Source organism: Triturus cristatus, chromosome 9 (assembly GCF_964204655.1).
Source record: "Triturus cristatus chromosome 9, aTriCri1.1, whole genome shotgun sequence".
NCBI classification, from domain to species: Eukaryota; Metazoa; Chordata; class Amphibia; order Caudata; family Salamandridae; genus Triturus; species Triturus cristatus.
This window is the reverse complement of record NC_140592.1, coordinates 856,003,842-856,022,445: the sequence shown is the minus strand read 5'-3', so window position 1 is coordinate 856,022,445 and position 18,604 is coordinate 856,003,842. Positions and strand designations below refer to the sequence as shown.

Genomic DNA, 18,604 nt, shown 5'->3' with positions numbered 1-18,604 from the left:
GCATTTTGCAACCAAGAATAATTTTTAGGTTTTTTTTTTTTCTTTCTTCGAGCTGCTTGCATCGGTTTCTGGGCTTGGTTTATAAATCATGAGTAACTAATGACCACCCAAAGTCACCAAGTCTATAGGGTAAGACTCCTGACATGGTAACCCCAGCAACAAATGGTTCAGGGACTCTCAGCAGAACAATGTTTACCACTGATTCAACCCATAGTGTAGCATTTTTTTGCTGCTGCGGCACAAATGCATTGTAGTCTTCTCTCCTCTGCAGACCCTTCCACATTCTCTAGTTCATCATATGGAAGCCTTAAAGGGATATAATGTCTACATAAGATTGTATACATGTATTCCTTTAACTCCTCATGCTTGTATAAATATTGATCCTGATGCATATGATGGTCTAATCTTTGACATCTATTTAGCAGTTCTGATCAGACACATAGGCCTCTCATCAATTAATTTAAAGCCAATGTTCTGAAAGATAAGAATGGAAATTATATTCTGATAGAATTCTATCTGGTAGACTTCTAACTGTAGATACAGGCATCAGACTGGATCTGAAAAGTGTTTTCAGCAGTGTACCAGCAAGTGGTGCCAGCGGCTTCACATTGACCTTGTTCCGCACCGGATGTGACATTTGCAGGCCTACATAGTCGCCAACCATGCATACTAACATCGGTTTCCTTTCTTTCCGCACCAACAGACAGTTCCCTGGCCCAGGTCTGGTCTTACTCGACCCTGTAGACTGTATGGTAGCGCTGGACCAGCAGCACACTTATTTTCACTTCCCCCTCCAGCAGGCTCACCGGTATTACCCGCAATTCATGGTAGTTCAAGTGCATTTTCAGATCACTCTGCTCACCTTTGGCCTTACCAGCGCCCCTTAGGTATTCACTGAAGTGATGTTGGTGGTTGCAGCACATTTTCAGAGGTCAGGGGGTCCCAGTCTTCCCCTACCTCAACGACTGGCTACTGAATGTGGGCTCACCCTAAGTAGTCTTCTCCCACCTCCAGACTGCAGCGAACCTCCTAACATCATGGCATTTACTAGTAACATGCCAAGTGAAACCAACTCCTTCAGATGCACCCCTTCGCCCGAGCCAGTCCGGACATGATGCAGTTTCGCACCTATCCCCCAGAGAAGAGTCCATGCTATTCGGGCTATGATCCCGCTGTTTCAACCTCTATCCTGGATCTCAGTGAGGATGACTTTGAGGCTGCTGGGACTAGGGCCCTCTGTATCCTGCTGGTGAAGCATCCCACATGGCAAATACGAGCTCTGCAGTGGGATCTGAAGTCCCAGTGGGCACAGCACATGGGGAATGTTTCCCATCTGGTCCAGATTCTGGAGGAGACTGCAAAATATCTGGTGGTGGTTGCATGCCTGCAATTGGTCAGCGACTGACCTCTCTCCTTATCCCACCCAGAGCTCACATTGGTGACAGATGCATCTCTTTTTGGTTGGGGCGGCCATCTAGGAGAGGTGGCGATCAAAAGTTTGGTCTCCAGCAGAGGCCCAACTCCATGTCAAGCGTATGGAGCCGAGGGCCATCTGCTTGTGTTGAAATTCTTCCTGTACTACATCAAAGGGAGACACACTAAGTATACAAAAAAATGATGGATCGAATGCTTGATTTAATATCTGCCACTGGTAAATTCTTGGGTCGCATCTCTGTTCATTGTTATTTTGCACACCATCCCACCTCAGTTTGAGGTTGGGCATGCCCAGAACTGGTCACTGGAACCAAGCTATACCCGACTAATGAACCCTAATCAGGGCAAAATATATCCTAGGTTGGGCGTTGTCCGGGTTAGGGAGGACCTGGCCGTTCGGGCTGGACAGTCCTATTGGAGCAGGCTCAAGACTGACTTGCATATGGCTGGGTATAACTGAGGTGGCATGATGTGCAAAATGAGCCTGGGTAAATATTTTAAGCATTCCATTAATCCCTTTTTATTCTTTACTCCATCAAACGGAAGCTGATGCAAGTGCTTGCGGGCAACATCACCACCATGTAGTACTAGTACTGTAACCAGCAGGACGGGGTGGTGTCAGGAGGCTTTGGGTCCCAAAGACTGCCAAGGGATTTTTTGCTGGTGACACACCTGGTGGGTTCCTTGAACGCCAGAGTAGACAAATTAACCGTTGATGCCTTGCAGATCATGAATGGCAGTTATACCCAAAGGTAGCGCAATATGATTTCTGAAAATGGGGAGAACCCTGCCTCAATCTCTTCACCACCACCGAGAATGCTCAATGTCAGCAGGGTTGTTCTGTAGTTTCCAAGGTGTCTCTTGCTCAGACAGGAATTCCGCATAGAGTGGAACTCAGGGCTTCTGTACCTCTTTCTGTCTACTTCAAATTCTGAAGATCAGGACCGACCGAGCCCAAAAAAAAGAGTGGCCCCCAATTGGGCATGGAGAGTATGGTATCCTGACCTGCTGGGCATGAGCATCTGTCCTCTGATCACCCTACCCCTTTGGGAGGATTTTCTGTTGCTGCAGCAGGGCAGAGTCCTGTACCAGGGCCTGTGCAACCTCCATGCTTTTAGATTGAGCAGCAACAGTTGTGCTCTCGACCTTCCTCCAGAAGTGGTTGAGGTCATCTTGGCAGCCAGGAGTCCCTCAGAGATCTCCATACACCTGCTGTTGGGGTAAGGTTGTGGCCTGGAGCACTTCTAAACAGAGTGATTCACTCCTTGCCTAGATGTCCTAAGTTTTGTTGTTTGTGTTCTCCGTATGCCAGCAAGGGCCTTGCTTTGGGCGCAGTTACAGGGTACTTGTAGGCTCTTTCAGACTTTTTAAGGTTCCCGAACTAACCTTCATTATTCAAATATCCAGTTCCTTGAAGGGTTGCCACATGTTTCTTACTCCTCATTCCATTAATGCTCAGTGTGACTTTATTTGGTCCCCACATCACTTGCGTATACACCTTCTGAGCCCTTCCACAGTTAACCCTCTCAGGCTCATTAACCTTAAGACAGTCTTTCATGTCTCTATAAGATTGGCAAGGTGGGTCAGCAAGTTGCAGGTTCTTTCTGTTAACTCACCTTATACCATGTTCTACCCGGGCAAGCTAGTCCTCTGGACATTAGATTTCTTCTTTCGGAAGGTAGTGACTCCATTTTATGTTGGTCAGACCAGTGCCAAATCGTAGCCTCCTGAGGTCTTGGGGGCTCATTCTACCACAGCCAAGGCTGCTACCACCACGTTGGCGCTTGTTTTGCATATTCTAGAAATTTTTTAAGCTCCTTAATGGGCGTCACTCTTTACGTTCATGAGCCACTGTCTGGACAGCCAGGTCTACCGAGAAGGGCATTTTGGCCTTTCAGCTCTCGGGACTTACTAGTTTAAGGCAGTTCACTGACCCACCAACTAGGAGGTATTACTTGGGTATCTGTTCAGAAGGTGAGGAATCTGGTTATAAGTCTCTACCAGAATAATGCGTTCCTTAACTTCTGCTATATGCTTTCTGGTAGAGACACTGTCTAACAGCAGATTCCTCACGGACTCTCCAACTTCCCGGTTTCGAGGACAGGTCTCTTCATTAAAGTTCCCAATCTAGGAATCTTCACACTTGCCACAACCAATCTGTTTGGTTCAGCATCTGCAAGCACAGAAGTGCCCGGAAATAACCTGTCAGCGTGCATAAATGATGTCTGTTTAGTTCTGCGCACATCCGGCGTAGAATGACTTCGATGTAGAGCTACCAGCGCATCTGCCGGTGCACGGGGTACTGCTGAAAAAATATCCGGATCCAGTTTGACGCCAGGGGAATTATTTAAATGGTGAGGAATCTGCGGTTACATAGTCTCTTTCAGAAAGAGTTAACGAAAATGTAAGTAACTTATTCTTCAGTCCTATTTTTGAAGTGGAGGATTGAAACCATCTTTCAAATGGCAAGAATGTCCTTGTGGCAATGTTTGACAGCTGAGTCTAATACATAATGTCAAACTTTGTAGTAGCAAAAAATATATTCTGCAAACTAGGCCTTGATCTATTCTGTTCTACCAAGACATTCTGTGCACTCCAGTTTCTTCTACCTAAGACTTCTAGTGCATCTCTGTGCTCAGCTGAAATGAATTCTGGGTTATATAATATTGGTGTGAATGTGGAAGGGAAGGCTGTGAGACCATTATTGTCCTACCTTTTAATGATTGGCTCGACAAGTAGATAGCAATGTTGTGCCTAACTACCTCAAACAGACAAACCAAACCACCTCTCAATTTCCTAAAAGATAAATCATATCAGGACATTTATATATTACTTGGTGTACTAAGTTACTGTAACATGGCACTTTCTTACCCTCCATTCACCGATTCCCACCCTAGAATTAGAAGACAAAAAATCATCAAGGATTACTCCACTGAATGAATAGATAGTCTAATCCACTTGCTCGGAGATTACTTTTTCAAATCTAGTGAATGTGCACAAGCTTTGCATCAAATGACACAACTAAAAAATCTAACTGTAAATTAATGCCTTCTCACCCCTGTGCTTTCTCTGTCGGATCTGTGTTGCACTTTCACCCAATTGATCTTGCCGCCCCTTGTTGCTTCTACCCCATCTCTCCATGTAGCCTCTGCACCTCATCCCTGTGTTGCTTCTGCCTGTGTTACTTCCCCCCCCCCCCCCCCCATCTCCGCCTCTGTTGCTTCCACCGCTCGTCTTGCAAATTGCCTCCACCTACCACTTAAAAAATAAAATAACTCTTCGTGTTTTTTTCTTCTAGTTAGTGATCCAAGGAAGATCAGTAACTAAAAAGAAACAACAAGTGCATCATTTTGTAGGCCCACACATCCGTGATACCTGAATTTTGAAAACAATTTTTACCATTCTTTATCAATGTGGCACAGTATCGGGAACGCTGTACTGCATGGCTAAAATCATTTGCAAAACCAGTAAGTCCCAAAGGTGAGACCTATTGGCTTTGCAGTGTTTTATTGGAGTTTGTCAGACGTTTCTGGGGAGTATCCTAATGTCACTTACCACTGGTGTCCTGAGATCAGAGTATTAGACAGCCAAGAAACACCAGTTTGGCACTGTGGTCCAAAGGGGTTCCTATAAGATTTAGCTGGTGGCATCAGAGGTTTTCCGGGGTGGGGGAACAGCGGTCTAAATTGATATCGCTAGCTCCTAGTCAGCCCAGATGTGCTGAATCAACCTGGGTTCAGCCTGCATCGATATTCAGTTATTGGGTGTGGTCAGCACACACTTTTGGGAGTTAGCATCTGCCTGGTTGGTGCTTGCTCACCTTTCCTATCTGCTTTCTCGGGCTGGCTAGCTTCTGCAGATACTTCTTGGCTTTGGAATCCCTGCTGATAATTTGACCTTCTGTCCTTCCCTTGGGTGTTAAAGGCACTTTTATTGGCCTCTCTAATTTTCTGGAGGTATGGTGTATGCTGTGAACCTGTTTAACTCCTGGCTGTGACTGCTTCACCATCCCTCTTGGGTCGGTGATGGGTTGTGATCTCGTGGGTATTGGTTCTATATGTTACTCCATCATCTAGTGGTTTTGGCATCATACTACACACTTTTGGTTTCGACGCTTAAAGTGGTTTACAGCTTGGGCTATGGTTGAGTCAGTTCTTGTATAATAAATATTGCCTTAACATTGACCTAATTGGTGACCTGCTCATGTATACAATATTACTTCTTTGTTTTGATAAGTTAACGTTTTTGTGATAAGTACAAATATTGACTTGTATAAATACAAACAGTCCATTTGTGCAGCAAGGTATGGTTTGTGTAGTGGACCAGAACTGGCAAATGCGTGTGTTTATAGGTTTTGTTTTGGAACCATATAGTCATTTCACATGTGTCTTTTAAGGGGATTTCTTGGGCATTTTTCCCCCATCTGAATGTTACAGGTTTTGAACTATCTGCAGCATAACTTTCTGATAGTTTTTTTGCACTGTATATGCTGGATACATAACAGCTGACCGTGTAATATGGTGCTATAATGCCATTGGGGTGTTCTGGTAACAGTAAACCATGTTGCCAAGAGATAAGCTTTTTTATAAATGTCACCTGAACCAAGGGACTGCAATGCATGAATGTTTCCTGTGTTAACTGTTATGTATTGTTATATTGCATTTGATTTTGTTCCAGTTTGCATCAAAATCATGCTTTCGTGCAAAAAGGGGTTTTCTTGAAAACATTGTGAAATTTTGCACTTCTCATTTATCTATGGAGTAAAGAGAACAGGATTCCAATGTGGAGCGCTGAAGTTGTGGTTGTAGTAAAAAAAAAAATAGCTTTTAGATAGAATAAGTATACGATTTTAGAAGGTATTCTCTGCAAGATCAAGGCGATAATCGGCCCTGATTGCAATTTGAATATCATTTTTGTAGAAGTTTATCGAGAAAAAGGACTATTAAACAAAGAGTGATCAAAAATCTTAGTGTAACTTGGCATCTAAATGAGTGAAACATAAACCTTTATTTCTTGCAAGAAATAACGTCCTTTGTTAGTTTAAAAAAAAAGTTAAACCACTACTCGTGCAATAAAAGCAGCCAAAAATGTAATATATGCATTCACAGTGATAAAAATAACATTCAGCGACATTCTGACGGTTCCGAACAGTTTCCAGTTCCTCTATCGACGAGCAATCCTCACCCCATTCGCGGTATTGTTTTCCTTCGCGATCTCCACACTCGACGCGGCTCTCATCGATCAAGACCTTCGATTCCAGTCGTCGACGACGGCCTTCGGGCCTTCCCAAGCTCCGGTCCTGGCTAATGGAAAGGACTCCTTTCAAGAAGTGCCCTCGATGTGGGTCCAAATTCCCCCACACTGACCTTCACGAAGTCTATAACCTCAGCCTCTCCCCTGAACACGAGGCTCGAGACTGTCCAGCGTGCAAGTCCTTCCGGTCCAAGAAAACCATTCGAGACCGAAGGGCAAGAAAAACCATGGCACACTCGTCGACGACTATTCCAGACATCTTCGGGGAAGGCGTCAGCGCTCCATAAGGACAACACACAGACGAGGGCCTCGTCAGCGCCTCCGAAACAGACGATTCAGATTAAGAGGACATCACTCCGGCACAGAGGGTCGTGGGTACCGATTTCCCCCCCCCCCCCCCCCCCCCACACACACACACACACACGCACACCCTCGACGGCACCGAAAAAGGCTTCGGTCACGCCTTCGCCTCCAGGCCTAGGCAAGACCAAACACACTGCTTCCCACACCGCACCTTCGGGACCGGTAAAGAAGCCTATTAAGCCTTCCGGCGGCTCTGGCTCAAACCAGCCCACCGTCTGTGCCGAGAAACACTCCTCCGCACCGACGCCGAAAAAGAAAATGGCCACCTCCTCGGCACCGAGCTCCACATTGAAACACTCTGCGCCGAAAACCAGCTCCAGCTCCTCGGTACCGACACCATCCCCAGAATCGAGCAAAAAATACAAGGCCACCGACACCGATATCTCGAAGCCGAAAACCATCTCGGCACCGAGTAAACAGACAGCCCTTTCCCGGCCACATAGTTCCAAACCGCGGACTAGCGCAGACTTTAAAACAAGCAATCCGACGACCCCGGTGCCTTCGGCGCCGACGGACAAACCACACTCGGAAGAACTTTTTACACCTGATCCATTGCAAAAGACATTGATCAAGGACCCCAAGACCGGACATTTGATGCTCAGCATCAGAAAGAGACAGCTGGAAAAGCCTGCCCCAGCTCCACCTCCTAAGAGAGAGGATTCTGCTTCCTCCCCTTTCAGAATGCCTTCACCACCTCCTCCACCCCTCCACTTCCTCCTACCCCCCCAACCTCATCATTCCCCCACACCCTCTCCGGATGATGATGATGTCTATGATGACATAGGGGACGTACCCCCTGACTTACCTACAGGGGACACCACTCCCACAGGCTCCCCAGACCCATGGGACGACTATAACATCCCTGACATTCCTAACGTCCCGCAAGATGATCTCTACCCTTCGAGACCATCCCCACCAGAAGACTCATTAGGGTTCAATCACTTACTCCAAAGGGCTGCACACTATCACGGGGTGGATCTCCATACCGATCCCGTGGAGGACTTCCTTCTAAATACTTTTGACACCAAGCATAGGGCCACCTCCATACTGCCCATGCTCAAAGGGGTTATCAAACACGTGCCGGAGGTATTTTTTTTTTTTTGATGAGCAAATTTTTATTTCTTTATAGAAAGCAAAATCAAGGATGACATACAACAGTTTGCTTAACTTGGCATCAATAAAAACTGTCATGGAAGCATTGACACTCAATTGCAAGACCCTCCCCTCTTCCCCAGCCCTCCGCCCCGTCCCCTGCACTCCCCACCCCTTAAAACAGTCCCCCAAGCCATTTTCCCCATACTTTGCGGAATTTTTGGGTCAGCCCCGGGCAGCGTACAACGTCAGCTCCTGAGCGGCACACCAGTCCATCCCTCTTCTCCAGGTAGCACCTCTAGGTGGGTCGGGTTGTTTCCATGCGGCCGCGATATCCCTTTTGGCCACCACTAGGGCAGTAGTTAGAAAGTACTTTGTTACGGGACCCGTCTAGCCCATCCGTTATGCCCAGCAGAGCCATTCTAGGGTCATGGGGAACCTCCCATCCCAGGACCTCAGCTAATTCCGTTTCAATCTCGTCCCAATAGCTCTCCAGGCGGGAACAAGACCATACCATGTGGAAGAAGTCCGCCGGATCTGCCCCACATCGAGCGCAGGAAGCGTCCTGACGGAGGCCCGCACGATATAAGCGGTCCGGGGTCAGATATGCGGCGTGGAGATAGTAAAGTTGGATGAGCCGCAGTCTAGCTGAAGTGGTAAGCGTTCTGGGTGCCATAAGGGCGTCCCTCCAATCCGCTTCATCCAAGGGACCCACCCAGGTCTCCCACCGCTGCCGCAATCCGCTCCAATCTACCGGGGTATTGTTGATCAGAGATTTATAAATACGGGATATCCCCCCCCCCCTCCCAAGACATCCCAGCATCACCTGAGCCTCGGTCGGACTATGGGCGGGTAGTCTGGAATCTAGAGGGACATGGGATTGGATCGCATGGCGCAGCTGGAGGTATTTATAGAATTGCGAAGACTGTAAAGAGAATCGGGTCTGAAGCTCCTGGAAGGAACACATGTGGCTCCCCCGCCAGACATCACCTAAGCAGGACATCCCTAGAAGATCCCATGCTCGAAATCCCTCAAGCCCGGCCACCTCCCGCTGCCGAGTCCCGTGCCAAAGTGGTGTGACCAAGGTCAATGTTTCCGACCAACGGGTATGGCGCAAGGCGGCGCGCCACGCCAGAAAAGGGGCCCGCACGACATCTGGGAGACCATCGCCCCATAGAGCATATTCTGAATAGATGAGATCCCGGTGAGTTGCACCTCGAGTCTATAGGCCGGATCATCCCACCCGTTCGAGAACCAGTCATGAATCACCAGCAGCTGGGTGGCCAAATAGTACAAGTAAAGGTTAGTCATGCTCAGGCCTCCATCGTATGAGGGGCCCGGCAGCGGTCCAGTGCCAAGCGGGGTCTGCCGCCACCCCAAAGAAATGTAGTCGCCATCTTATCCATTTTCTGGAACCACGAAAAGGGGGAAGGGGCACGGAGTGTTTTGTAGCATGTATAGGAACTTGGGAAGGATCATCATCTTATAGAGGGCGATCCTCCCCAATGGGTTCAATGGGAGCGACTGCCACCTAACCATATCTGATCTGGTCTTATTGACCACAGGGGCCAAATTGAGGGCCCAACAGAGTTCCGGAAGAAGGGTGACCCAGATCCCCAGATATTTAAAGGAGAGCCTCCGGAGGGGAATATCTTACTGCCAGTCGAAACACTCCCTCGACGGGTGCAGCGGGACCAGTACGGATTTCTTAGGGTTCAGATGAAGACCCGATGCCTGACCAAACCGGCAAAGAATCCGCGGACCCGGGGCCCCGAGACCGTGGATCAGAGAGATCTAGAAGGACGTCGTCCGCGTATAGAGCAATTTTGTCAGGGGTCATACCCGGCCAGTCCCACCCACGGAGAATGGCATCCTACCGGATCAACATGGCCAGGGGCTCCATGGCCAGGGCGAAAAGGAGGGGCGAGAGCGGGCAGCCCTGTCGCGTCCCCCGACCTATGGGAAACGGGCGGGATAGAGCCCCATTGACCAACACACGGACTCGCTGGCTCGAGTACAGGGCACAGACCATGGCACGGAACCAGGGACCAAAGCCCATTTGCTCCAAGATGTCACCCAGGTAGTCCCACCCCACTGAGTCGAAGGCTTTTTCGAAGTCAACCAGCAGAAGGGCCAGGTAGGGGGAAAGGCGTTCCAGGTGTGCCAGGGCGAGATACAAGCGCCGCAGGCAGTGTCTGGTCCCCCGGTTTGGCATAAATCCACATTGGTCCGGATGGACCAATGAGATTAGGAATGGGCTCAACCGCTGCGCAAGGACCGTGGCGTATATCTTGAGCTCAGTATTAATGAGGGATATCGGCCGGTAGTCCGAGCAAGACTGAGATGGGGGTTGCGTCTTGGGAAGGACAACTATAGTGGCCGTGGCCGTTTCCTGCGGGAATGAGCCCTTCTCCACCACTTCTGCAAAAAGGCCCCGAAGCCTCGGGGCCAGGGTCTCACGATAGTGAGCATAGTATTCCTGTGGGAAATCATCTGGTCCCGGGGTCTTCCCGGGTGCCAGGCGGCTAATCGCCTCCTCAATTTCTGGCAGCGTAATGGGCAAGTCGAGGGTCTCACAAACCTCCTGTCCCAACCGCCCAAGAACCGCCCTGCTCGTCCCCAGCAATTCTGCAAGGGAAATCTCCGACGCCCGGGTCCGGTATAGCTGGGAGTAATAATCTGCGAAGGTTTGGGCCATCGCCACCGGGACCATGTGGGTCCTGCCCACGGAGTCTTTGATGGCAGGAATGATCTTGTTTGCCCGGGGGTAAGTAGCCAGCCGGTGAAGGAGTGTACCATTTTTATCCAGCCATCCGTAGACCCGGGCCACCGAGGAGCGCCAAAGAGTCTTCGCCGCCTCCAGAGAGTGCAGGCGTATCTCCTCCCACAGAAAGGCCAGTCGGCGTGCCCACGTGGCATCTCCCAACGCCCCCTGGTTCTGCTCGAGCTCCAAGGCCTGAGCTTCGCAAGCCGCGAGTTGTTGGATTTGTCTACGTCTCTGCTGTTGCACATGCCCCTTTGCAGCCCCCCTAACAGTCGCCTTGCCCGCCTCCCAAAGGATGGCAGCGGAAGAGACGGAGCCCGCATTGTGAGAGTAGTAATTAACTATCTCACACCCCACCACTGTTCGAAAAGCTTTGTCTTGAAGGAACCAAGCGTTAAGACTCCATATCGGGCGGGCAGAGAGGGGATGTGGGCCGAGAGCAAGGAGCACCGGCGAGTGGTCTGACAGGCCCCTCGGAAGAATGCGTGCGTCCTGCACCCCCGCGCATTCGGTAGACGGGACGAAGATGAGGTCGATCCGGGCGTGAGAGTGGTGCGCCGCCGAAGTGTGGGTGTATTGGCGAGCCTGTGGGTGCCAAATCCTCCAGACATCACACAGGCCTTGAGATTCTGCCCAGTTCGACAAAAAATATAAAGCCGCCCCTACAGATCCCGCCTACATCAGAGGGCCAGCACCACTAGATTCCCTAGTAGTGTCTACAGCACGAAAGAGGGCAAACTCCCAAGCGTCAGGCGAAGCACCACCACCTGACAAAGAGTCAAAACTCTTGGACGCATCGGGCAAGCGCACTGCATCCCAAGCTGCCAACATATGGCGCATCGCTAATACACAAGCGCTACTGGCAAGATACGACGGGGCCCATTATGACGAACTAGAAGCCATAATGCAACACCTCCCTGACAAATATAAAAATAGGGCAAATGAGTTAATTCAGGAGGGCGAAACCATTACCAATACCTCCATCCGCTGTGCCCTAGATGCAGCTGACACCGCCTCCAGAGCCATTAATACCAGCAGCCTCCTCCGTCGCCATGCCTGGCTAAGGATCTCCGGTTTTAAACCAGAAGTGCAAGCTTCCATCCTTAACCACCCCTTTGACCAGGAACATCTGTTCGGCCCAAAAGTGGATGAGGCCCTAGAAAAAAATGAAAAAAGACACCGATACGGCGAAGTCTATGGGAGCCTTACAATCACACCCTACCAGACGCTCCTTTCGCCGCTCTTCCTTTCGGAGCATATCCAGAGGCTACTCCTCTGACACCGCTTCCACTTCATATAAGGCCCCTACCCAATCCACCTTTACAAGGGGTTACCAAAGAGGCGGCTACAGAGGCAACAATAATAAAGGGAGCGGCAAGACGAACACCGCCTGCTCTGCCTCCGCACCTACTCAATGACTCCCCTCCACTCCCCCCAGTCCATCCCACTCCGGTCGGGGGCTGACTCCACAATTTCCTTCCTGTCTGGACTACCATCACCTCAGAATAATGGGTAACACAAATAATTCGGTCAGGCTACTGCCTAGAACTAATAGCTACCCCCCCGACAATGCCCAATGTCACAGGAACATCTAACACTACTAAAGCAGGAGGTAATCTCCCTCCTACAAAAGGGAGCGATAGAAAGGGTTCCTACCAACCAACAAAATATGGGGGTCTACTCCCTATATTTTCTCATACCAAAAAGGGACGACACTCTATGACCCATCCTAGACCTCAGGCCCCTAAACCAATACATACACTCGGACCATTTTCACATGGTAACACTTCAGCAGGTACTTCCACTGCTCTCCGACAACGATTTCCTGACCACTTTAGACCTCAAAGACGCCTATTTCCACATTCCTGTTCACAACTCGCACAGGAAGTTCCTCAGATTTGTAGTGGACGGCCAACACTACCAATTCAAAGTACTCCCATTTGGAGTCACCACAGCACCACGAGTATTCACCAAGTGCCTAGCAGTAGTGGCAGCACACCTGCGGAGAGAACACATCCATGTCTTCCCATACCTAGATGACTGGCTAATAAAAGCCAGTTCATACAACCAGTGTGTACAACACACGCACACCACTATCCAACTACTTCACAACTGGGCTTCACGGTAAACCACGCAAAGTCCCATCTCCAACCGTCCCACGTAAAACAATATCTGGGTGCCACTATAGACACCTCGAGCGCTAGCCTACCCCAGTCCTGCCAGGATAGCAAGCATTCAAGCTCTACGTGCAAAATTTCAGCCACAACACTTCCAGCTCGAGTGTTCATGCAACTAATAGGAATGATGGCCTCTTGCATATTCATAGTACCCTACGCAAGACTCCAGATGCGTCCTCTCCAAGAGTGCCTAGCACGCCAATGGAACCAGGCCCAGGGTCAATTAACAAATCTGGTGTTGGTAGACGGTCGTACCCATCGCTCTCTGCAGTGGTGGACCACCTCAAACCTTTCCAAAGGTCGACCGTTCCTGGACCCGGTTCCTCAGGTAGTACTGACAACGGACGCATCGCTCTCCGGCCTGGGAGCTCACCTATTACATCACACCATGCAGGGCAGAGGGACACCTCAACAAAAGTTACTCCACATCAACCATCTGGAGTTACTAGCCATATTTTTAGCCCTAAAATCTTTTCAAACACAGATTTCAGGCAAAGCAGTCCTAGTCCGCACAGATAACATGACAGCCATGTACTATATACAAAAACAAGGCGGCACGCACTCATCACAGCTCTCTGAGCTAGCACAGAGCATATGGAGATGGGCCATCCCCCAGAAAATCTTTCTAGTAGCCCAGCATGTCACAGGAGTCCAAAACACTATGGCAGATCTGCTCAGCAGACCAACACAACCACTCCACGAGTGGGAACTCCACCCGCAAGTTCTTCACCCGTACTTTCAAATGTGGGGGCATCCACAGATCGACCTCTTCGCCACCCACGAAAACGCCCAAGCTTCGCCGCCAGATATCCACACCCATTGTCCAAAGGCAATACGATATGGATGAACTGGTCAGGAAGATTTGCATACGCTTTTCCGCCTCTCCCACTCATTCCATTAGTGGTGCGCAAACTACAACAACACTCCCTCACACTAATCCTAGTAGCTCCAACTTGGGCCAGACAACCGTGGTACACCACACTGCTGGAACTATCTGTAGTACCGCACCAAAAGTTACACCTCTCTCCATACCTCTTAACCCAGAACCATGGAGAGATCAGACACCCGAACCCAGCTCAGCTCAACCTTGCGATCTGGCTCCTGAAATCCTAGAATTCGGTTATCTAAATCTTCCCCCTGACTGCATGAACGTCATTAAAGAAGCTAGGCGACCCACCACTAGAGCGTGCTACGCAGCCAAGTGGAAACGTTTTGTTGTGTATTGTCACAACAATACCATCAATCCCCTAGATGTGTCCATTCCACACATCATAGGCTATTTACTACACCTACAAAGATGCAATCTAGCCTATACGTCCATTAGACTGCACCTTGCAGCCATAGCAGCTTATCTACAAAACAGGCAACATCTCTCACTTTTTAGAGTACCTGCCATTAAAGCCTTCATGGAAGGCCTCAAAAGAATAATTCCCCCCAGAGTGCCACCCTTACCTGTGTGGAACTTAAATATAGTTCTCACCAGACTAATGGGAACTCCCTTTGAACCTCTACACAAATGTGAACTTCAATTCCTAACATGGAAAACCGCCTTTCTTGTAGCCATCACTTCCCTCAGAAGGGTCAGTGAGATACAAGCACTTACCATTCAAGAACCTTTTCTCCAAATGCACCATAACAAAGTTGTTCTCTGTACTAACCCAAAATTCCTCCCTAAAGTCATTTCTCCTTTTCACCTAAACCAATCTGTAGAACTACCAGTATTCTTCTCGCAACTGTTGCAGAAAGAGCTCTTCACACATTAGATGTCAAACGAGCCTTACTCTACTACATCGAGAGAACACAACCTTTTCGTAAGACCAAACAGTTTGTCTCTCTCCCACCACCACACAAAGGCAACCCCATCTCCAAGTCCGGGATAGCTAGGTGGATTGTCAAATGCATTCAGATTTGCTACCACAAAGCAAAACGAACGCTATCCGTTCCCCCTGAAGCCCACTCTACACGTAAAGTAGGGGCTTCAGTGGTATTTCTAGGGAACATCCCATTAGATATCTGCAGAGCAGCTACATGGTCAACACCGCACACTTTCACTAAACACTATTGTGTAGATGTGCAAACTAAGCAAAAGGCTAGTGTGGGCCAGGCTGTACTCAAAACATTATTTCAAACCACTGCAACAGATACGGGTGGTCGCCGCTAAGGATGGGTACTGCTATATAATCTATGCACAGTGTGTAATCTGCAGCTCATATACCTCGAACGGCAAATGCTACTTACCAGTATGCATCTGTTTTTGGCATGTAGATCTGCAGATCTACACACGCCCACCCGGCTACCTTTATCTCTTCCAGTCTATCTTATTTAGATACAACACACATTGGCATCTTCACTGTTATTACTACGCTCCATCTTTCCCTGCTGGCGAAAAACAATCTGAGCCCATGCGCAATATGATCCAAAGAAGCAGTCACATACCTCGTGACGTCCAAAGACTTTCCAAGAGGAAAAACAACTGCAAACATCCGGGCCCAACACCAGATGGCGATCTATGCACAGTGTGTGGATCTGCAGCTCTACATGCCAAGAACAGATGCATACTGGTAAGTAGCATTTGCCTACTCCATCACGGTTCTAAAACCACTAACTGTCGTTTTGTTCACGTAACTATAGCTCGTGTCAAAGATGCAAATAACGTGTTTTGAAACACTCGTCCCATATAAGGACAAAACGTTTTTTCTCTGTGAAGGCTCTAAATAGCACTAGCGATTATTTTGCTAAACTTACTTGCTGGCGGGCAACAGTCTCATGTACTCCTCCTGGTGACTTCTGAATATTGTGAATAATGCCTTGGATAACCTGGTTAGTTTATAGAATGCCGGGTATTGAGCACCTAAAACTGATTGACCCTTTCCTCACGTTGTGCCGTTACGTAATAAGAACGGCGTCGAGCAGGACATAAAGGACGGATCCCTTGTTGTAGCACCAAGGGTTTTCACAAGTCTCGCCATCTTGGAGTGATTTACTGGTATATATCTAGTTGCCTTTATTATTTTATAATGATTGCCTCAATTAAAGAAACGTCTTTTCCAAGGAGCGCCTAAACTATATATCTTGGAAAAGTCCTCGGTGTGAATCCTAAACCGAATTTCTCTAAACATAGCAGTCTGATAAACGCTTGACATATATATCTAGCTGAACCCGAGTTGGCAAGTCCAGGGTCCTATTATAAAAATATTGAAGATAAAACCTCTGAACCTACTAGTAACTGACAAGGATTCTGGACCATCTAGTGGCCAAATTGAACCAATACATGCTAACCTAAATGAAGGCTCGTAGGTATCCTTAACTGGAATGAACAATGTAGAGAACCACAATTTCCTGATACTGCGCATATTTCTTACCCTATGTGATAAAGGACATCCAGTCTTCTCGAGAATTCCAACCCCTATTAATGGTATCTAATCTCATCATATACCATTGTTCCCTTAACTTCCTAACTTTCTCTGTGTTACCTCCACGTCTATTGTTCTTTATTCTTTCCAGAATAAACCACTTGAACTGATCACATTTGTGATTTTGCTGATTGTAGTGGGAAGTAAGGGGCGCATTCTCTTTGTTGGTACGCAAAGCAGATTTGTGTTCAGTCAGCCTGGAGCGTAGTTCCCGTCCTGTTTCACCCACGTAGCCTAGGCCACATGGGCAGATCAGGAGGTAGACCACGTTTTTGCTTCTGCAATTGTTTAGCATACTAGGGGTAGTTGTGAACCCATTAAATTCCAGGTGTTTGGCTATGATGCATTGATCAGATTGAACAGGATCCACAGTTAAAGTTGCCTACTGCTTTCGTGAGGTGTAGGTTCATCTGAGTATTGTCCTCGCTGTCTAAATAGGTATGAACCAGAGCGTTGCGTAAGCTGTGGTTACGTCTAAAGGCAAACAGTGGTTTGTCGATTGGTTGTACTCTCTCATCGTTGACTATTTTCCAGTTTCTATTTATGTTTTTAATTTGGTTGCAAATCCATGAGAATTTGCGAACAAAAACTAACTTGTCAACATTTTTGTTCTTTCTTCTAGCACTATTCATGTCCAGCAAGTACTCCCGATCATAGAATCTAGCACGTCTAAAAGCATTTTTGACAAGTTTTTTGGGATAACCCCTGTCGCTAAGCTTTTTCTTCATGGTTTCAGAATGGGCGTAATAATCTTCAAGTGAGGTACAATTCCGACGAAGGCTCAAAAATTTGCCAAATGGAATGTTATCCCTTTGGACCTTCTGGTAATGTATCAGTGTGTTTTTGTCACTAGGCTTGGAGTATAACTCCACAGTCAGGACATTATCACTATTCTTGATGCAGATGTCTAAGAAATTAATCCTGGTATTACTCCAATGTGACGTAAACCTAAGGTTTTGATCCCCTAGATTCAGCCAACTAATAAATTCCTCCAGGTATTCACTGGTACCTGTCCAGATGAAGATGATATTGTCTATGAATCGGTACCAGTGACTCACATTTTCAAAAAAGGGAGCCAACTCGTTGAAGACGTGCCTCTGCTCAAAAGCACTAACCTAGAGGCACGCTAGACTTGGGGCGCAAGTTGCACCCATGATGGTCCCCTTGATTTGTTTATAGAGATCCTTCTTATATAAAAAGAGGTTGTTTTTAAGCACCATGCTAACACAACTCGTGATGAAGTCGAGGTTTCCTCCACCGAGATCAACTTGTTCTAGGATGGATCGCTCCGTTCTTATGGTGTCATCCTGGGGTATATTGGTGTAAAGGGCTTCAATGTCAAGGGTGACCAAGAACTGGGTCACCCCATTGAAGCCCATCTCCTCAAATGTTGCTATGGCATGTGCTGAATCTCTCAAATATGATTTCTGTTTGGCCACTATGGGATTTAAGAAAAAATCTGCATATTTACTGAGGGGTTCAAGAATTGAACCAATGCTGCTTACTATGGGTCTCATGGGTGGATCGCTCATATTTTTGTGGACTTTTGGTAGCCCATAAATTGCTGGCGTAACTGGGTTTGTGTTATACAAAAAGTTGAGTTCTTCTTCCCAGACCCATTCTTCACTTTTAGCCACATCCAGAAGTTCATAAACCTCCTTTGTCAATCTGTCATTGAGTGCGAGACCTGCTTATAATGTTCGGGGACATTTAATAGGCTCATCTTATTATGATAGTTCAGGCTATCATAGATTACTACCCCGCCTCTTTTATAGGTGGGTTTGATAGTAATCGTAAGGTCTTCTTTAAGTCCTCTTAGAGCCAGCCAGTGTTCTTTAGAAAAATTATTGTGCGACTTATATGGACGGGCCAGGACACTCTTAAGTTCAATTTCTACAGATCTTTCAAAATTCTCAATATTTTTGCTTACTTGGCTGAGGGTAGGCGTAAAGGTGGATTTACCCCTAAGGCCAAGACATTATTGCTGGGACGAGGTTCTTGGCCTTCAAAATAATCCTTTAACCAAATTTTTCTAAAGAATGATTTAAGATCTTTTTCAAGTTAAAATTGATTGGGAGCTTCTGTATGAGCGAAACTGAATCCTCTTT

The 18,604-nt window shown here is 47.7% G+C and overlaps 1 protein-coding gene across 2 annotated transcripts in view; it reads left to right on the top strand.

Annotated features, from left to right (window-relative positions):
- Positions 1-18,604, top strand: part of RCOR1 (REST corepressor 1) — an 839,441-nt gene that overhangs the window by 374,612 nt on the left and 446,225 nt on the right. The gene's annotated exons all lie outside the window — the stretch shown is intronic.